At 38.4% G+C, this 23,122-nt stretch overlaps 2 long non-coding RNA genes across 5 annotated transcripts in view; one reads left to right on the plus strand and one right to left on the minus strand.

Annotated features, from left to right (window-relative positions):
• Nucleotides 1-511: 511 nt before the first annotated feature.
• LOC149134894 (uncharacterized) overlaps nt 512-23,122 on the minus strand; it is a 31,370-nt gene continuing 8,759 nt past the window's right edge. Inside the window, exons 1-2 of one of the 4 annotated variants that reach the window (XR_016242722.1) lie at nt 19,952-21,093; nt 512-747 (exon numbers count right to left, since the gene is read on the minus strand). This is a non-coding gene — a long non-coding RNA (uncharacterized LOC149134894). Of the gene's footprint in view, nt 748-2,138; nt 2,432-19,951; nt 21,094-23,122 lie in introns of those variants that run through there. The other 3 variants (XR_016242721.1, XR_016242719.1, XR_016242720.1) reach the window with 3 other exon arrangements.
• The window catches only part of LOC149134895 (uncharacterized), a 101,479-nt gene continuing 83,673 nt past the window's right edge, over nt 5,317-23,122 (plus strand). Inside the window, exons 1-2 of the long non-coding RNA XR_016242727.1 lie at nt 5,317-5,441; nt 5,525-5,639. This is a non-coding gene — a long non-coding RNA (uncharacterized LOC149134895). The remainder of the gene's footprint in view (nt 5,442-5,524; nt 5,640-23,122) is intronic.

Here is a 23,122-nt window from a genome sequence, read left to right on the forward strand (position 1 = left end):
ACAGAGAAGACTTGCCATTTGTCAATATTACTGGATTAATACTGATTCAATCTATTATTTCATATATTATATATAGTAATATTTCAGCAATGATTTTCTGGTAAAAAAATGAAACAATTGTAGCATTATGCAAAATGATGTGTTGCTCAACCCATTCTCTTTGTTAAAACTTATATATATATGTATATATATATATATATATATATATATATATATATATATATATATATATATATATATATATATATATATATATATATATATATATAAGTATTTATATATATATGTGTATGAATGTGTGTGTAGATGTATGTATATATATATATATATATATATATATATATATATATATATATATATATATATATATATATATACATATATATGGACACACACACACACACACACACAATTATAGGCACAAGAGGTTTGATTGTGAAGTTTGTGGTGAGCAATAAAAAGTGTGAGAGTGGCAAATTCTCTCTCCTCTAACACCCCCCCCCCACACTGCTCCACCATCACTGTCACCCCATTCCCACCACGACCCCCTCTCCTTATCACAATAACTATTTAGAGTCCTTCGATGGCTCATCTATCGCCTGCTGCATCAGTTGTAGTTGTTCCAAGATCTCAAGAAGCTGTTTGGCCATATTTTTATTCAACTTGCGAGGGGCTGGACCTGCCCCTTGCCTGTTTGAAGCTTGCTTCCCCACTTGTGGTTTTTCCTCAGTGTCTTGAATGATATGTCTGGAAAATGGAGAGAGAGAGAGAGAAAAGCAGAAAATTAATATAGAAAACAAAAAAACAATGAATTAAGTGCCAAAAACAAAGAACATAAACCTTTCTACACACACACACACACACACACACACACACACACACACAAAGTCATAAATGACAGAGAAACAGTTTGATGAAATTTTATTTAATAACAAAATTCCAATATCTTGACAAATTATTTTCTAACTTAAAAGCATGTAAATAATTTATATTATTCTATAGAATGAGAAATAAATATACACTCCTTGTTGTTTTCTCTTCTCCTATATATTCTATGTGTTTTGTAGAACGATACATTAAGGAGCTTTTCTAGGAGTTCCACAGGATTACTTGAATGCCATGAAGATTCCGTCCAGATTTTCTGATTGTTTAAGTTATTTGGGGGAATGTAATGTCGATGGAGTTGCCTCCCCTTGTCCGTCTCTGGTTTGTTTTCGATAAGCTTGGGTTCATTTCTGTGTATGTTTTTGGTTTATTTTCCTTCAGCAAGGGCTTATCCGATGCCTATTCTACGATGAACTGTGTTTCGTAGTTAATAAACAAATTGCTTTGTCTTTGCCAGCCTTGTAGCGAGTTTATTTCTTCAGCTTCACAAGTTGTTTGCCGCAGTTTAAAGACACTTTCCAAGCGTTGACCATCTCAATGTTTCTTTAATTCGTTGTAGATTTCCTCATCTATGTTCTTCAATTTTTCTTCATTGCTCAGCGCTCTAAGCTTAAGCAGTTCTATTTCTGTCTTCATGTTTTCCAAGTGTTAGTTTCTCCCTTAATTGTCTTTGTTGGTCCTGTTCGTTTGGAATACGTTTAATTTGGAGTTATATATTGTGAATTAAATATATGTGTGTATACACACACACACATATAATATATATATATCCAAAAACGAAATATATATTTATATATATATATATATTTATATATATATATATATATATATATATATATATATATATATATATATATATATATATAGAATAAATACCAGGTTTACAAGAACAAAAAACAAGTGTTGAGGTCAATTTGATTCAACTAAAAATTCTCCAAGGCAGTGCTCCAGCTTGGGTGGAGTCAAATGACTGAAACAAGAAAAAGAATAAAATATAAAACGTTCTATAATAGTTTTGTGTTGACAGCTGTTCCGGGAGAGCCACCGCTGATGCTGTAACCATGTTCATACACAACAAAGGCCTATGTTGTAGATGGCATTGCAAATATTTGGGCAAGGGCTATTAGGGTCAGTTGATACCTTGCTGTTTCTCTTCCACTGCCACCTCTCTTGGTGACAATGGAAAGGGCCTCGGGCTCTGCCCTGTCTGTCTCTGATCAACCCCTCCCTCTTTACAAAGTAAAGATACTCACTGGAGTTGTGTCTGTTGGGCTATCAGCTGGCTACACACCGTCTGCACCTCCATGTCACAGTCGATAGGGTCCATCCACTCTTGTAATGTAACCTTGTTGTGGGTGGGGCTGCATCCTACAGCTGTTGGGGTTAAGGGTAGGAGAGGAAGAGGAGAGAAAAAAGAAAAACAAAACGAGAAAAATATTAAGAGAAAAAAGAGGTAACAGGTGTAAAAAGGGTAAAATCAGTAGGGTATCGCTTAAACGAGTAAATAGTATTTTCCTAAACAAGAGATCCCCTTATTTCGGTTAGTGACTTAGTCACGAATATACCAACATTAGCGCTGCTGAGGGTAATATTCTCTGGGAACACACAAAAGCCTTTTTCACAATTATTTACTTTGGCTTGTTATTATCTCATATCTGATTAGACTGTTATTACGTAACATGCTTCATGATTTTAGTATACATACCTTATTTGTATTTCCCCCTATGTTCTATATACTCTGGGAACGTATTACAGCCCTTTTCGGCGCTACTTTATGTGAACTCTTACTATCGGGTAACTAATTTCATGGTATTACATGACTGACTTCACAATTTGGGTATTCATAACTTATTAGGAATTCCTAACAACAAGATCCTGTGTAAGACACTTCAGTATTCTCTGTAAATGCACAGAAACCGTTTTAAGGGCTACATACTTTGTATTGTTCTTACTGGATTAGCGAAACAATTATGAGAACGGAACCAAGGGATAAGCCCTGCTTCCCCAGGAATTACAGTGTACACCCCAGCTAGTATATACATGTGTACATACATAAAACAGTAAGGTGCGATTTGAGGGAGACTTGGGTGCTATTTCTACCAGGTCTGGCTACTATGTAGAGGTCTCCATTAGCTCATACATACATATATACATAGATAAGAGAGTAGGGTATGATTCGAGGAAGACAAATGTGGGTAAACGGCAGGATACCGTGTTCCAGGAAAAATGTAATGGAAACGGAAAAACTCCTTCATAAAGAGTGATATTGCAACAGTTGCATAGAACCATGATGTTAGAGCAAAATTAGGCCTTTGTGTCGGTGCGCGCACGTATGAGAGAGAAAGGCCGAGAGATAGAGTGAATGAAGGTGATGATGGATGCCTTTGAAGGTCGATACTCGGATAGAAAAGGTGACATCGTCATAGTCGTTGTATGAAATGTTTACTTATAGATCACTTATGAACGGCTAAAACAAGCGAAACAGCAGGTTCTACACACCTGTTGTATACGTCGGTCTTGTTTTTTCGCTTTAAAGTAAGCGATTCTTATAGAAGCAAACACGATATTGAATAATTCTCCGTCATACGTCTTCTAAAAACTTTAAACATACTTCCAAAATGGGACTTCTTCTAGGTTTATCTACGTGTGTGTGTGTGTGTGTGAACATCCCATCCGCAACACTCATCATCGTCTTCTTCCCAATATTTGTACCCTTTAAAAAGAAGCAGTTGTTGCCATTTTCCGAATTTATTTTACATTGTGTGCACCCAGATTGCAACTTTTATTGTACCTTGCACCAGAGAACATTATAGATTATCTAAAAACAAAACATATTGCCAATGAAAAAACCGTCTGCTTGCACACATTCAATCATCATCATCATCGTTTAACGTCCGCTTTCCATGCTGGTATGGGTTGGACGATTTGACTGAGGACTGGTGCAACCGGATGGCAACATCAGGCTCCAGTCTGATTTGGCAGAGTTTCTACAGCTGGATGCCCTTCCTAACGCCAACCACTCAGAGAGTGTAGTGGGTGCTTTTACGTGTCACCCGCACGAGGGCCAGTCAGGTGGTACTGGCAACGGCCACGCTCAAAATGGTGTCTTTTATGTGCCACCCGCACAAGAGCCAGTCCAGGGGCACTGGCAGCGATCTCACTTGGCTTGCCGGGTCTTCTCACGCACAGCACATTTCCAAAGGTCTCGGTCAGTAGTCATCGCCTCGGTGAGGCCCAATGTTCGAAGGTCTTGCCTCACCACCTCAGCCCAGGTCTTCCTGGGCCTACCTCTTCCACGGGTTCCCTCAACTGTTAGGGTGTGGCACTTTTTCACGCAGCTATCCTCATCCATTCTCACCACATGTCCATACCAGCGCAATCGTCTCTCTTGCACACCACAACTAATGCTTCTTATGTTCAGCTTTTCTCTCAAGATACTTACACCCTGACGGGTATGCACACTGACATTACACATCCAGCGGAGCATACTGGCTTCATTCCTTGCGAGCTTACGCATGTCCTCAGCAGTCACAGCCCATGTTTCACTGCCATGTAGCATGGCTGTTCAATGAATTTTCAAAATTCTAGTCGTTCTATTGACGGGATTTTGTCAAAAGAAAGTGAGCTAAAAGTAAAAAAGATACAATTCCTCTTTCCATCAGGAAAGGAACCTTTGGAGAAAACTCCAAGCTGCCATTATATGGAATTTTTTTATTTTATTTAGTGTTTAATTTTATTTTTCATTTTCGAATTAACTGTCACGATATCTGCAAGAATAAATTGCATTGATATAAGAACTGCCGTTCAGTGGCACCAGTTCTGTAGAGATGTTTGTTTGGCAAAAAACTGGTGCCGGACAAAACTCCAATTGCTGGTCCGGACCATAGAGTGGAGTTCCATGAAAGTTTGTTCTTCAAAAAGAAGAACAATGGACGACGAATGTGTCGCAAAACTTGGGTTGTTGGATGTTATGACACCACAACCAGAAAAAGGATTTCTTCAACGTCTACCCGATAGGAATGCAGAGATGTTGGAGAATGTTATAAGACAAAACGTTCTTGCAGAAAATTTATGACTGACAATTTGGCAAGCTATTGGAATCTGCATATACTCGGTTCCATTCACCAGACGGTAAATCGTTCCCCAAATTTCTTAGATCGGTCATCGGGGCATGTAAAAATCAGCGGAGGTAAAGATTATGGGAGATTTTTTTTTTTGGTTTTATTTTGAAATGAAAACATTATATCAAGGTACGATTCAAGAAGATTGGATCCAGGGCGCGCATCCGCGCATGCGAGACGTGACTAGTGGATCCTACGACTCACCAGCGCGCGTCACGCACAAAACATGTATGAGGGTGTTTGCGTTTTGTTTACAATGTGTTTTATTTACTTTGTTACAAAAAAACAAAACAAACCGTCCTGCATGTTTTGTGCATACATGCATTGGCAATAGATTGTTATTGTAGGATCGACTAGTCACGACTCGCGTGCGCGTGCGCAATAGCAGGTGTGTGCGCCAATTAATGGCGGTGAATTCGAATGTGTGAAAAAAAGGTAAATTTCAACATTTCTCTCGTTCAACACCCGACAAAGCATAAACCACAAAATTCACCTTTATTCTGTAATTCTATCTCCAGAAAATCGAAAACTACAAGTTATTCGCTGAAAAATTCTGCGCCAGAAATCGCAAAAGAAGCCAAAACCATTTCACAGCTGATGTCTTCTGCTGAATTCCAGACATTTTCGAACAAGGTAAGGCAAAGAGATTTCCTTTTAATTGGCTTTCGCTTGTTTCAATAAAGACAAAACAAAACACTAACATGCTTTTGCTTTTGTTCAGACTTCGTTACTACTAATTTTTATAATTTCAGCATTCGTTTATTATTGTTTTCAAACGTATTTCTGCCAAATGTCATTTATAAAATATGTTTAAAGAAAAAGGGTGCGGATGCAGTCACGCCCCTCACCTTCGAAAATGTGTTTTTTAGTGAAAGGTTTCTAAGGAAACGTGTCTGTTTATTATTACATGTGTGTTTATATAGATGTCTGTAGGTATATAACGTGTGTATTCGTCTTTCTATAGCTCGAGAGAGAGAGAGAGAGAGAGAGAGAGAGAGAAAGTTGTAATGGAATTGAAGGCTTGTAATGGCTGTGGAGTATCTATGGGTCAGTTTGTCGTACTTTATATTGTCTGATATCGTCTTTAAATCACATTTCACCTTCCAACACTTATAACCCCTCTTGAATCTCAATATTTCGTCGTTTTTTTGGCTTTCGGACACCTCAGTGTTTGTCCATCCATCGACATGCACAAATCTTGCAGTCCTCGATTTTGTTCTCTTCTGGATCCCTTCCTGGTCTACGCCTTTCAAACACGCGCGAAACAATTTCCAGTGGGAGGGGGGGAGCCTGTTGAGCCTTGTTTTTTTGTATTTGTTTTTTTTCTCTTGCTTTGTATCGGAGGGGAATGGGTGGAGGGGGTGTCTGAGAAGGTGGGGTGGGGCGGGGTGTATGGCTTGGGGTTCTAATTCAATCTGTCCTTTCTTCCTCTTCCTTCAGCTACCATCCACTGTTCTTTGTTTCTCTTTTCTTCCTGTTGCACCTTCTCCGGCCCCTTTCTAACTTTTCCTGACTTCTCTGCTTCTGCAGAGGCCTTTTTTAGCCACATTTAAAGCAACGAGGAGTTCCGCCCTCCACCCCCACCCCCACTCTCAACACTACATCTCCAATGGTCACCGTTTCCACCATATTTTCAGTGGTTCTGCCAATACCCAATATGATCAGGTCCAATGTTTGCTCTTTCCATACAGAATTTTCTGTTTTCGTGGCCTGCAGGACGGCTATTTCTTCTTTACTTCCGAGAAGAACAGCCGCCACAACCCAAGCCACATCTGTTTCTGGTGGGATTCTCTCCACCCTAATCCTGGAAATCCTTCTTCCAAGATATGTAGGTTTCTGTGGTTACAGCATATTCTTTTGCTTTTCCTGCCTTCTTGAACCACAATTGTTCCAAATCTGCTTCCTCTGCCTCAACGTTTTCAATTTTCCTTTCTTCCACTGAGTACACCTTATATATTTACTGTTTTCTTACCCATATTTTCCAATACTTTCTGGAGTAGGGACAACTTAGCATCACCACCGATCCTACGTGCCATCTTCTCATATTTCTCCATGTTTGTCAGGTCCACCTCCTTTTTTGTGACTTCTGTCACTTCAGCAAATCTTTCTTCTTCCTTAAACACTTGTCCATCCTATCAACTGCTCGTACGAGCCCCTCCTCCGAAGAGGACAATTCGGACCCCCTAAGGTCTGAATAGAACATGTTCCTTACTGTTGGCATTGCTGATCCTGCTTAGGGCGGAGAGAAAGCACAAGACAGTCGACCCCTCCTCACACAATCAACAAATACACCAACACTATGTAAAAGCGTGAGAGGAAATGGGAAAGAAGAAAGAGAGCGAATGTCTTAATTCTCCTGCTTAAATAGTCGTTGCCGATGGGAGTCTTGCCGATGAGAGTCTTGCTGTTGTATTAGATTGATAGATAGAGAGATATTGATATATGTAAATATATATGTGTGTATATATTTAAGTGCAAGATCTCAGGATCAAGGTGTAGGAAGTGAGTAAGCTTCAAGCAGTCCATAGTAGAAAGTATAAAAAGCAACTTTGAAGAACATTAGTGGTTTATTGTCAAAGAAGATTGTAAATGTTTTCCAAAATTAGGGAACAGAGGAGATAAAATCACCAGCAGAACCTCAGAAATAGTAATTAGCCTAACGAGGGGTACTCCACTAGCTACTGATAAGGGTGAATACACCTTAGTTAAATGAAGGTTACATTGTTGTCAAAATATCTCAAGAGAATAAGGTTCTGCTAGCTGGGAGACATATGTTACTGGGATTTTCACCTGTTCCAATCCCTAAATTTGCATGTGTCTGTAGTTATATGTGTGTTTGTGCATGTGTGTGTGTGTGTGTGTGTGTGTACATGTATGTAGAAGAGAAGAGATGAGAAAGGAATAAACGATCATCTTCTGAACTTTCTAGGATGATTGCTCCTTCCTTTGTCACTCCTTTTCTTATTGCTGCTCCCTACTTGACTAATGTGTCATTCTGGTGTATATTCAGTTTCACACCAGGTTATTTGGATCTCAATGCCTTAGCAATATATTCTTTTACTTGTTTCAATCATTTTGATTGTGGCCACGCTGGAGCACCACCATTTAGTCAAAGAAATCGACCCCGGGACTTATTCTTTGCAAGCCTAGTACTTCTGTCGGTCTCTTTTAATGTATTTTAATTATCATGTGCTTTTCAAGAGGCTTTTATAATTGAAGATTTCAACTTCACAATTCAGTCTTAATTCACTGTGAGATACACGTTTCAAGGTTGTATTAATGTCCAACAGAAGTGTACCCCAATACCGTAACTTTGTTTCCTCATAGCTGCATGCAACAAACATAAATATTTGAAGATAAAATTCTTTACAAATGGCGTAGATTACAATTGTATCTGGATTTGTTGTGAAAAAAAGTTTTGAAGGAGGGTGAAAAGAGGAGTTTCAGATAAATCACCCATGGGTTGTGAATAAAAATAGGGAAACAGAATACTTTGAGAGAAAAACACCACTCTTTTAAAAAATTTTTTAAGCTAATTTCAATAAGGCAAACCCCCATCTGTGTCATAAACAGATTCACTGTAGACACAATAAACATATGGTCCTGTGATATTGGACTGGGGTGGAACATTTCTCCACAATCTACTTGAAGCTCTTCTATAGGCACTGTACTAAAAATAGCAACCCTTTATATTCTTAAGGTAGTGATATACAAAAAAGAAAACTTAATAAATTTATCATACAGACAGAGACATGGCTGTGTGGGAAAGAAACTAATTTTGTAATCTCATGGCTTCAAGTTCAGTCCCACTGCATAGCACCTTGGGAAAGCATGTGTATATATATATATACATATATATATTGATTGAAGTGTACAGTATTATAGTACTATGTACCCATTGTGGCCATCCTTACCAGTCGGTTTTGCACTTGGGGCTTAATAGGTTGTTAGATAACAGTCCAATTATGTAACCCTGCACTCTTTAGAGCAGCTCTACTGTCTGTTTTGTATGGTTTCTATGACTGAATGCCCTTCCTAACTAATGCCAGCCACTTTACAGAGTGAACTGGGTTCCTTTTTATGTGGTGCCCATGCATATATGTTAGTACATTACAATATTAGAGAAGTATTTCAGTTGATTTCACCAATCAGGCTCCCACACGACAGCAGAAAATCCCAATCCTGATGCTTGTTAGAAGAAGGGCTCGTGCAAACAAAGAAGATTGTGCTGAAATGGATTTGTTGTATATATATATATATAATATATATACATGGGTTGCATGGAGGCAAAGTGACTGAGTCCCTTTGAAGTGTTGGGCCTCATGGAGGCAATGACTGAGAAGACCCATCAAGCTGAGCAAAACCGCAGTTGTGGCAGATACTGGTACAGTACAAATTAGCATGTAAGGGCATCCAGCTATAGAAAACCATGCCAAATCAGAGAGGAGCCTGGTGCAGCCTTCCAGTGTGCCAACCCAGTCAAACCATCCAACCCATACCAGCATGGACAATGGACGCTAAATGATGATGATGATGACACACACACAATAAATACATATGTGTGTATACATATATATATATATATATATATATATATATATATATATATATATATACACACATATAATTATATATATATATTTCGTTTTTTTTTTATTTGGTTTGCAAGATTTTTTTATGTCATTTCATGTGTTGAAGCATCTTCTGTTGTGTCTGGGGAGAGTCATTTTCTTATTGTGCCTTAAAATTTAACACTCACCGGTAACATTTCCACTTATTTCTTATTTTTATTTTCCTAAAACTTTCGTTGCGTCTTGCAAACTTATCAATAGTCTTGACTCTGTCCGTTATTTATGCATGTGTGTGTCTCAGTGTGTGTGTATGTATGTGTGCATGTGTGTGTATGTATGTCTGTGTGTGTGTGCATATGTATATATGTATGTATGGGTGTGTATGCATACATGTATGCATGTATGTATTCTGCATATTCCTGTGTTTGTGTTTTTATGTATGTGTGTGCATGTGTGTATATGTATGTACCTCTGTCTCCTTGTGTGTGCATGTCTGAGTGTGTGTGTGTGTGTGTGTTTTGCTGCTATGTACCATGTTTTTATGTATGGGTGTACATCTCCATGTGTGGACATGTGTCTTTGTGTGAAGTAAAGTGTGTGTGTATATGTGGTCATGTGTTTCAGTGTCTATGTGCATATGTGGTTGTCTGTTCATATACCCTATGTACCTACCCGTCTGTATGTAGACCCGTTGGTTTACATATACATACATGTGCATGCACACACACACACACACATACACCCACACACACAGACATACATACATCTATCTGCATAAAAGCCCATATATACACACATGGAAGAAATCATGCTTACATGTTTGCATTAATATGAATGCTTGTGATATCCTAACGATGTCACATGGTTAAATAGATGCTGCATATTCACCTCCCATTTGAGCTCAGAATGTAAAGATGTACAAACTGCACTTAGCAATTTGGTCTCAGGACCAACAATTCTGTCAGCTTGCTGGCTTATATGTACACACACATACACACACACACGGAGGCTTCTTCCATTTTCCATCTATCAAATCCACTCACAAGCCTGTAGTAAAAAACACTTGCCCAAGGTAGCACATGGTGGAACTGAACCCAGAACTATGTGGTTGTGTGTGTGTGTGCATATATGTATGTATGTATGTATGTATGTAAGTGTATAACGAAAAAAAACTGAGTGGTTGGGATAGTGTTTTCAAAGAGATGGAGAGAGAGAGAGAGAGAGAGAGAGAGAGAGAGAGATGGGTGTAGCTGATTGGCCAGTTTAGTGCTTGCTTTGATGGCCAACAAAAAACAACAACAATAACAACAGAAACATTAATAGCAACAGCGACAAAAAGTGTATTATGTGTACATATATCTGTGTATATATATACATATATATGTGTGTGTGTGTATACATATATATATATATGTGCATACATATACATATATATTATGTGCATCTATATGGGTATATATATATATATGTGTGTGTGTATGTATCTATGAATTATTGTGTATATGTATATATGTGTGTGTACATATATATATACATATACACAATATGTATACACACACACATACATACATACATTTATATACATACATATACATACATGTACATATACACACACACACACACACCTATATACATATATATGCATACACACATATATACACATACATATATGAGTTTATGTATGCATGTGTATATTTAAATATATATATATACACATATATGTATGCACACACATATGTATATCTGTATGTATGTATGTGTGTGTGTATATATATATATATATATATATATATATATATATGCATGTATGTATATGTGCATTGTCCTTGAATCTGCATACACAGAAAACCAGGAGCTGAAAGGAAATACACTGGACATAGAAGGGGTCCGATGGTGTGAGCCAAGAGAGAGAGGATTGTGTTGCTATGGAGACGTGAAGAACACGGAGGAGAGGGGGGCAGTTGTAGAAGGGGAGACGTCTGATGGCCAAAGCAATTGGAAACAGTTGAAGACGGAGACAAAGAAAGGCTTAGGAGACCATGTGGTGAAGACTGACCTTAAGATGGTGCTTCTCATGGAGGGGATGGTCACAGAATGGGGGGCGGGGGGCGGGGTTGGTGACTGGTGGTGTTGAAGAAGTCCTGAATAGCAAAGACCCTCACCAGAATAGCAAGTAGGCCAACTTCAATGTCACAAGAAGGACCGTGAGGACGTATACTGAGAGGTATATCATCACAGAACAAAAGAAACGGGTGGCTTTATTAGCAATTTGAACCTACAACCAAATTCAATAGAAGTCACCAAAGTGAGTGAGGCTAGTGACCAGCATCAGCTGTTGCTAGAGATAACAGTTAAAACAACTCAAAAGCCACAAAAGCACTGAGCTTTTGAGGTTTTTAAGTTGTTTTAACTGTTGTCTCTAGCAATACCCTCTGTCACTTTTCTCACCTTTTACTTGATACAGTCATTAGACTGTTGCCATGCTGGAGCACCGCCTTGAATAACTTTTAGTCGAATGAACTGGCCCCAGTATTTATGTTTGTGTTAAGCGTGGTATATATTCTATCAGTTGCTTTTGCCAAACTGCTAAGTTACAAAGACGTAAACACACATATATATATACAAGCACATGACAGGCTTCTTTCAGTTTCCATCTACCAAATCCACTCATGTAGTTGGGAAGCAAGCTTCTTACCACATTGTCACACCTACACCTATATCTATACATACATATATATATATATATATATATATATATATATATATAATATAAATAATGTATACATACATACATACATACGTATATGTACATACTTAAATCTATGTGTATATATGTGTATATATACAGATTTATATATATATATATATCTATATATATATATATATATATATATATATATATAATTATATGTATTTCTTCTATGTTAATGAATAAAAATTCTTCGGATAGACTAAATGGGTTAATAGAAACCAATGTAGCAAAGAACACAAAATAACTGTGGTGTAGTTCCTGTTTTTAAGGCAGGAACTCCTTGAAATTTTGGGTATTTGAGTATATTTAAAAATTTAAGGAATGAAGAAAACGCATGTTATAATTGCATACTTTATTCCTACATATGTTTCAAAGGATTACAACCTGTGTGATCCATAGGGATCTGTGATATTAAAATTGTAACCTTCTCTTCAGGTAATGCATGGGAATCATCTTAAACGTAAGACATTATGACCGATTATGAAAACAATAGATGGATAAGGTTATGACGTGATTCACTTGAAAAAACCGTTAGAAAATTGGACAACACATACATATAACTGTGTGAAAACATACATGCATACATAAAGACATATACACATATACACACATATATATACACATATATATACACACACATGTATACACACATACGTCCACATTTACACATATGAACATACGTACCCATGCCTATACAAATATACCCATATGTGTGCATGTCCCCATACACACATATATACATATATATATATATATATATATATACACGTATAAATAGAAATAGACACATACATATACTCATACATATACATCTACGCCTATAACCGAATAAACAGATACGCATATACATATACATGCATGTATACAAACACATACGTAAACACACGCATGCACATACATACATACATACATACAAATACATATATATAAAAGAAAAAGAACTCAAGTGTTTTCATATATACATACATACACATACATTGGAGCCTGGTGTTGCCATCCGGTTTCACCAGTCCTCAGTCAAATCGTCCAACCCATGCTAGCATGGAAAGCGGACGTTAAACGATGATGATGATGATGATGATATATATATATATATATATATATATATATATACACACACATACATACATACATACATACATATACATACATATATATACACACAAACACACATACACGCATACATACATATATACACACACACATACATACAGATATATGTACATACATACAGAACCTAATAACTCATACATATGGATTTATACAAATACATACACAATTATATATACATACATATACAGAGATATGTACACATATAAGTACTAGGCTTCTAAAGAATAAGTCCTGGGGTCGATTTGCTCGACTAAAGGCGGTGCTCCAGCATGGCCACAGTCAAAAGACTGAAACAAGTAAAAGAGTAAAAGAGTATATATATATATATATATATATCATCATCATCATCATCATCATCGTTTAAACGTCCGCTTTCCATGCTAGCATGGGTTCGACGACTTGACTGAGGACTGGTGAAACCGGATGGCAACACCAGGCTCCAATCTAAATTTGGCAGAGTTTCTACAGCTGGATGCCCTTCCTAATGCCAACCACTCAGAGAGTATATATATATATATATATATATATATATATATATATATATATACACACATACACAGACACACACATATATATATATATACATATACATACATGTGTGGACATACACACACATACATCTAAATATGGACATATTTTTTTATAAAAAATACATCTACACAAATATGCTCCCATACTTATTCACAAGTACACTCATATATGAATATATAAATAAACCTATGTGTAAATAAATACATCTTTACACAAAAATGTACATACAAATATATCAATATGCATTTACGTATGGTTTTTTTTTGTTTTTTTTTCTTAAAGATGTATTTATTTACACATAGGTTTATTTATATATTCATATATGAGTGTACTTGTGAATAAGTATGGGAGCATATTTGTGTAGGTGTATTTTTTATAAAAAAATATGTCCATATTTAGATGTATGTGTGTGTGTAAATATACATGTGTGTATATGATTGTGTATACAAGTTTATGTGAGTGTGTATGTCCACACGTGTATGTATATGTATGTATGTATATGTATATATATATATGTGTGTGTCTGTGTATTTGTGTGTATATATATATATATATATATGGGAGAATATACAAATAATAACAACAGACGAGGACAGGTGGTGTAAATAACAAAAGTATATATTAGTATGACGCTCGGGAATACGGAAAGTCTTTGACGTTTCGAGCTACGCTCTTCAACAGAAAGAATACGGAGACAAGGAGAAAAACTTATATATATAAATATGTGTGTGTGAGTGTATCTGTGTGTATGTATGTATATATGTATACTTGTGTGGGTGTGTGTACGTATGTTTGTAAGTATATATGTGTGTATATGTGTACATATCTATGTATATGTATGTATATATAATTGTGTATGTATTTGTATAAATCCATATGTATGAGTTATTAGGTTCTGTATGTATGTACATATATCTGTATGTATGTGTGTGTATATATGTATGTATGCGTGTATGTGTGTTTGTGTGTATATATATGTATGTATATGTATATCTGATTATATGTCTGTGCACACGTTTGAATGTGGTGTGTGCCAGAGGGTTTGCAAATCCAATGGGGGTCTTAAAAGACATGTTAGGATCCACAATAAACAGAACTTACTTGCAGGTATTGGTAGTGCAAATCAGAGGTGCAATCTGTGTGGGTGTTTTTTCAAAACACTGTCTGGTTTAAAAAGCCACATCAGACGCCATGAAAGGGCTAAGGTGTAGGTGCAGGAGGTGGTCAAACTCTGTTTAAGGAGTAGACAACCACCATATATATATACATATATATGTATGTGTATGTGTATATATGTATATATGAAAACACTTGAGTTCTTTTTCTTTTATATATATGTATTTGTATGTATGTATGTATGTATGTATGTGCATGCGTGTGTTTACGTATGTGTTTGTATACATGTATCATCATCATCATCATCATCGTTTAAAGTCCGCTTTCCATGCTAGCATGGGTTGGACGATTTGACTGAGGACTGGTGAAACCGGATGGCTACACCAGGCTCCAATCTAATTTGGCAGAATTTCTACAGCTAGATGCCCTTCCTAACGCCAACCACTCGGAGAGTGTAGTTGGTGCTTTTATGTGTCACCCGCACGAAAACGGCCACGCTCGAAATGGTGTCTATTATGTGCCACCCGGACAAGCCTGTCCAGGGGCACTGGCAACGATCTCACTCGAAAATCCTACGGGAGCCAGTCAGGCAGTACTGGCAACGGCCACGCTCAAAATGGTGCATCTCATGTGCCACCCACACAAGAGCCAGTCCAGGGGCACTGGCAACGATCTTACTTGGCTTGCCGGGTCTTCTCACGCACAGCACATTTCTAAAGGTCTCGGTCAGTAGTCATCGCCTCGGTGAGGCCCAATGTACGAAGGTCTTGCCTCACCACCTCAGCCCAGGTCTTCCTGGGCCTACCTCTTCCACGGGTTCCCTCAACTGTTAGGGTGTGGCACTTTTTCACGCAGCTATCCTCATCCATTCTCACTACATGTCCATACCAGCGCAATCGTCTCTCTTGCACACCACAACTGATGCTTCTAATGTTCAGCTTTTCTCTCAAGATACTTACACTCTGACGGGTATTCACATTGACATTACACATCCAACGGAGCATACTGGCTTCATTCCTTGCAAGCTTACGTATGTCCTCAGCGGTTACAGCCCATGTTTCACTGCCATGTAGCATGGCTGTTCGTACGCATGCGTCATACAGTCTGCCTTTTACTCTGAGTGAGAGTCCCTTTGTCGCCAGCAGGGGTAAGAGCTCTCTAAACTTTGCCCAGGCTATTCTTATTCTAGCAGCTACACTTTCAGCGCACCCACCCCCACTACTAACTTGGTCGCCCAGATAGCGGAAGCTATCGACTACCTCTAGTTTTTCACCCTGGAATGAGATAGAAGTTGTTTCCTGTTTGTTTACAGTCTTTATTGCACCTGAACCTCTGCCACAAACAAAAGCTAACTTCCTAGTTAACCTGCCTTTGATGTTGCTGCACCTCTTATGTGTCCATAGCTTGCACCGGGTACATCTTATAGAGTTACTACCTACTCCTTTTCTACATACTGAGCAGGGCCATCTACCTGAAGGGGTTTGTGTTTTATCTACCTTCCTACTTATTAGGATTTTGGTTTTAGCTAGGTTGACTCTAAGGCCCTTCAATTCTAGACCTTGCTTCCACACCTGAAACTTCTCCTCTAGTTCTTATAGTGACTCCGCAATTAGGGCAAGGTCATCAGCATAGAGGAGCTCCCAGGGGCAACCTGTCTTGAACTCCTCTGTGATTGCCTGGAGGACTATGATAAATAAGAGGGGGCTGAGGACGGAACCTTGGTGGACCCCTACCTCTACCCGGAATTCATTGCTATGTATATGCGTATCTGTTTATTCGGTTATAGGCGTAGATGTATATGTATGAGTATATGTATGTGTCTATTTCTATTTATACATCATCATCATCATCATCATCGTTTAACGTCCGCCTTCCATGCTAGCATGGGTTGGACGATTTGACTGAGGACTGGTGAAACCGGATGGCAACACCAGGCTCCAATCTAATTTGGCAGAGTTTCTACAGCTGGATGCCCTTCCTAACGCCAACCACTCAGAGAGTGTAGTGGGTGCTTTTACATGTCACCCGCATGAAAACGGCCACGCTCGAAATGGTGTCTTTTATGTGCCACCCGCACAAGAGCCAGTCCAGGGGCACTGGCAACGATCTCGCTCGAAAACCCTACAAAGGCCAGTCAGGCGGTATATATATATATATATATATATATATATATATATATATATATATATATATATATATGTCTGTACGTATTGTCGTCGTCGTTTAACGTCCGCTTTCCATACTAGCATGGGTTGGACGATTTGACTGAGGACTGGTGAAACCAGATTTGACAGTGTTTCTACAGCTGGATGCCCTTCCTAAAGCCAACCACTCAGAGAGTGTAGTGGGTGCTTTTACCTGTCACCCGCACGAAGGCCAGTCAGGCGGTACTGGCAAAGGCCACGCTCATCTCGCTCGAGAAACTCGTGTGTCACCCGCACAAGAGCCAGCCCAGGGGCACCGGCAACGATCCCGCTCGAAAAATCCCAGAACCCCACACAAGAGCCAGTTCAGCAGCACCGGCAACGATCTCGCTCAAAGAAATTTCATGTGTCGCCCGCACATGAGCCAATCCAGGGGCACTGGCAACGATGTGTATATATATATATGTATATATGTGTGTATGGGGACATGCACACATATGGGTATATTTGTATAGGCATGGGTACGTATGTGCATATGTGTAAATATGGACGTATGTGTGTATATGTGTGTGTGTGTATGTATATGTGTGTGTGTGTATGTATATATATATATATATATATATATATATACACATATATATGTGTATATATATGTATGTATATGTGTATATGTCTTTATGTATGCATGTATGTTTTCACACAGTTATGTGTATGTGTTGTCCAACACACTATCCGGTAGCGTCCAATTTTCTAATGGTTTTTTTCAAGTGAATCACGTCATAACCTTATCCATCTATTGTTTTCATACTCGGTCATAATGTCTTACGTTTAAGATGATTCCCATGCATTCCCTGAAGAGAAGGTTACAATTTTAATATCACAGATCCCTATGGATCACACAGGTTGTAATCCTTTGAAACATATGTAGGAATAAAGTATGCAATTATAACATGCGTTTTCTCCATTCCTTAAATTTTTAAATATATATATATATATATATATATATATATATATATATATATATATATATATGTATGTACGAGCCAATGATGGAGACCTCTGCATGGTGGCTACACCTGTTAGAAATAGCAGCCAAATCTTCCTCAAATCACACCTTACTCTCTTATATTTTAGATGAGGAAAGTATTTGAATATCCCAGGAGATTCTTGTGGTGGTGGTGGTGTATAGGGCAATCATTGTTAAGGGGAAGGGCTGCAGAACTGTCCCTGAATACTTAAGGGATTACGTAGTAGAGATACAGCCAATCCAGGGAGGGGCCTGCAACGTTGTGTGAATGTAGTTCTTTGTTTTTGTGTGTTGACTGTGACCTTGAGCATAAGAGGGTCTGCCATGTTGTTTAACCCTAGGGCAATACTGATCCAGTAGACCTATGATGGTGGGTGTTACAACTATGATTATCTTGATGTTGTTTGGTTTTAATTCAGCCCTAGTGTATCTTGGAATATATAATTTAATGGGTCTTTCCAACTTTAAGACAGCTAAGCAGTGATTTCAGGGAGAGTTAGCTGCTATTTCTTGTAAAGTAAGGTACCACATAAAAGTTACTCACCAATTTTTGATGATGATGATGGTGATGATAGTGGTAGTAGTGGTGGTAGTGGTGATGATGATGATGATGACAATGATGGTGGTAGTAGTAGTGGTGGTGGTCATGATGATGATAGCAGTAATGGTGGTGACAGTGATGATGATGATGATGATGGTGAATGCCATGGTTGTGGTGGTGGTGGTGGTGGTGGTGGTGGTGGTGGTGTTAAGTAGAACACAATGAATCGCCCCCCCCAAGAGGCTCTGTGTGAAGGAAGTAAAACAGCAGACTATTTTCTTAGGACACCCAAGAGAGAGGAGGGGGGTGCAATGGGGGTGGGGGGGAGAGGAGATAACATTTCACTGTTGTCATGTTGACGTGGGTGGTGCATATATATATATATATACACGTATGCATGATATAATCTCGTATATATATATATATATATACATAGATATATTCACTCCCTCACACCCTCATACACGGCTTTTTTTTTCTCGAAGTGTCTTGAAGTACACAGAGGAAGCTGTAAATAAGGCCTTGTAAATACTGAGTTGAGAAAACTATTTTGGACCCCCAAAAAAAAAAGATCAGTTTCTAAAATGCTTTGGTCCAATGGTAGAACATCTGTCATGTTCAAAGATGTGGGTTTGAGTCTCACTGGCAGCCTCTTTGACTTTTACTCTCCAAATAGTTTCCATGTTTCTATTTATTAGCTTCACGTTTGTGCTTCGAAATCCACCATTTCCAAAAAATAGGGATTCTTTTACATTCCTTGAAAAATTTATTACAAGAAGGCAAAGCTGTGTGGTCAGGAAGACCCCTTTGTAGCCAGTTGGTTTTGGGTTCAGTCCCACTGTGTGGTACCTTGGCTAAGTCTTTTATACTATACTGTCAGACCAATCAATACCTTAGACATGAATTTTGTAGATGGAAACTGGAAGGAAGCCTATTCTACTGGGTTGGCCATGTGATTCAGATACCAAGTAGCCAGTTCCCAAAGATGGTCCTCTTCAGCAAGATTCAGACTGGAAGTTGGCCCCGTCGACTTTCGAAAGTTTGTTTTGCTGCAGGTCTCAAGTGGTCTCTCATTTTACGTAGTATCCTTCCTAATTGGTGAGGGTCCCTGGCTGTTAATTGGAAGCCATGCAAGTCCATGTGCTTTTACCTGTCTCTTCTCAAAGCTCGTTACTCCAGCGTTCACCACTTCAGCTCGTTAAGTCTCAACAGTCCTCACCGTTTGTTTTTACTGTTTTGTTCTTGTTGTTCTGTTTTTGTTACCACTTTAACCTTCTGCGGGAAGGACTGTTTTAACGAAGTCTCATCTGGTCCTTGCCTTTGAAATGCGGAGTATATAAAACAGGGGGCAACTGATGAAGGGAATGTTCTTTATGTTGCCTGTTTCGTTTCTCTGTTTGTTTCTTTCGATATTCATTGTTTGTGTTTTTTTTATGTTCTCGTTTCTCTTTTTGTTCACATTTCTTTGATGCCCTGTACCAATATATGCATGTATATATATACATATATAAGTAGGCATGTACATGTATCTGTGTATATATGCATATACTTATATGTTGCTTTCCAGAATTCTTTGCTACCAGCATAAATAAGTTATTGATAAAATGGCAAAATTGTGTTGATGATTTAGATGCATTCTTTGATTAACTGCATTGCTTTTCGTTGAGATAAAGTAAAATAAACTTTCAGTTCAAAATCGGATCATTTCATTCTTAACGACCTGATATAATGTAGCCCTGTACGTTTACTTTAAATCCACAGGTTGGTCGTGATTGGAACGCCTTTGTTCATTGAACAGCCGTATCAGGGTTGGCCTAGGGCTAAACAATCACAACACCCACAGATTTCCATAACAATACAATCATTGGCATTTGGGGTGGCCACCAGTTGCAAACAGATGGTGCACTTTGAGTGCAAACATGTACACACACTTTTACTGTCCTTGTTGTTTTTGTTGTTGTTGGTGGTGGTGGTGGTGGCGGCGGTGGTGGTGGGGTGTTGTCCCTGTTTGGTGTCAATGTTGTTTTCTTTGTCTTTCATTGATTATTTAATGAAATATATTTATACGTACATAGACGCATACACAAACACACTCACACACTTATATACATACATTGCATTCATACAAGCATACACAGATACATATATAGAGTTACTCATACATTCACATGTACACACACACACACACACATTCATACACATACCTATATATATCTTGCATTCATGCATACACACACAGTACATACATACATGTATAGTGACATGCAATGACATTAACTCCCACATACATGTTAGTCAATACACACACATGTTCATGTATATGCTGTGTATGTATGTGTGTATATATATATATATATATATATATATATACAGTCTGTTAAAGTCTGTCATACCGGCCATGACGAAGGGAAATAGCCCTGAAACTCGAGTCGCCTTTATATATATATATATATTTATATTTATATATTTGATCCTTTATATTGAACACTCAATATTTCATCTACATTCAATACTTTCTTTCATGGTGCCATCCATTTTTATTTTATTTTATTTTATATTGTATATCATATTATATATTGTATATTCCATATTCTATACCCCACATTAGTTCTGCAGGAATATAAATAAAACATAAAAAACAGACAGTGTTGGAACTCTTTTAAGCAAAATTATATATATATATATATATATATATACATACATACATATACATGAATTTAACATATCGCATCACATACCATATGCATGTGTGTGTGTGTGAATATATATATATATATATATATATAGAGAGAGAGAGAGAGAGAGAGGCACAAGCTTGGCTGGATGGTAAGAAGCCTGCTTCTCAACCACATTGTTCTGGGTTCAGTCTCACTGCCTTGCGAGTGTCTTCCACTATAGCATCAGGCCAATCCAAGCTTTGAGAGTGGATTTGTCAGACAGAAACTGAATAAAGTGCATGTTATTATAGTAACAATAATAATAATAATGATAATAATAATAATCCATGGATGGAATTTAGAAATATTTGAATACGTTGCTATGCACGTTTCTACAAATTGCATGTTTTCATGATCATAGTGTTTATTCCTGGGACGATTACAGTCCAGTCCGTCGTGTCCATGGACATCAGGGGGATGATGGTTCATGCATTCATTTCCTCTGGCAATATGGTATTCACGTTGGGGTTTGTGTAATTGGTGGGGAGGAGTGGAAGGGGATGGAAAGAGAGAGAGAAAGGAATGGTAATTATAAAGGAGAGGGAGGTGTGTGTGTCTTTGTCCCCACTCACCACCCGACAACCAGTGCCCTTTTCACATTGTCCTTCTTTGAGTTAAAAGGTGCCATGCTTTGGGTAGGGCCCATTCTCTTGGGCCGTTCTTGCAACATTTACCCCCTTCAAAATAATTCTAGCAATTGTCACAGTCTCCATTGCTGCAAACAGCCGCAACCCAAGAAAGAGAAAAACCAGTGCCAGGGACCTCCCACCCCACCCCCAGCACCAGCACCAGTAGCATTACTTCATCTCACCAAACACACACACACACACCAATATATAGATATGTATACACACACTTGTACGAGCAAGAGAGACTATACACACTGGTACAGTGAGTGGGGTTGGGGTAGGCCTTTTCATTCTCATATTCACCAGGAAAATATAACGAAAATCTGGGTCACAGCCTGGAAGACTTCCTAAAAAAAAAAACCCATATATCACAACACCACCACCACCTCAGCCACCACTGTCACCACTACCAACACCACTACAAGTGCTGCAACATATACCATCACAAAATTGCCACCAGAACTACCACCACCACCACCACCACTGCCACCGCCCTACTCGATACTCACTTCATAACCACTACTACTATCACCTAAGCTGCAACTCCTACTTTCACCACCACCACTTTCCACCACAAACCAATGAGGGAGATCCGCCACTACTAACTACATTATTAGAAATAGCAGCTAAATCTCCCTCAAATCACACCCTACTCCTCTCTTATGTATGGACCAATGTGGGAGGCATCTACATGGTAGCTAGAGCTGGGAGAAATAGCAGCCAAATTTCCCTGAAATGGCTCCCATTTTAGAAATAGTTACATTGTATAAACAAAATTTTAGGGGAAAGGCAAGATGGTCACAGCTGGAGTGTCTGCTGTGACTGGATTGACCTGGGACTAAACCACCACCACCACCACCATGTTGTTATTATTCATGTCAACATTTCCATGGCAACAGAAAACTGTTCACACACAACACGGTGGGGGAGGTCAGTGTGTGTGTGTGTGTGTGTTTATCTGGTGCCTGGTGGTGA

Source organism: Octopus bimaculoides, chromosome 7, assembly GCF_046866305.1.
Source record: "Octopus bimaculoides isolate indiv1 chromosome 7, ASM4686630v1, whole genome shotgun sequence".
Taxonomy (NCBI): Eukaryota; Metazoa; Mollusca; class Cephalopoda; order Octopoda; family Octopodidae; genus Octopus; species Octopus bimaculoides.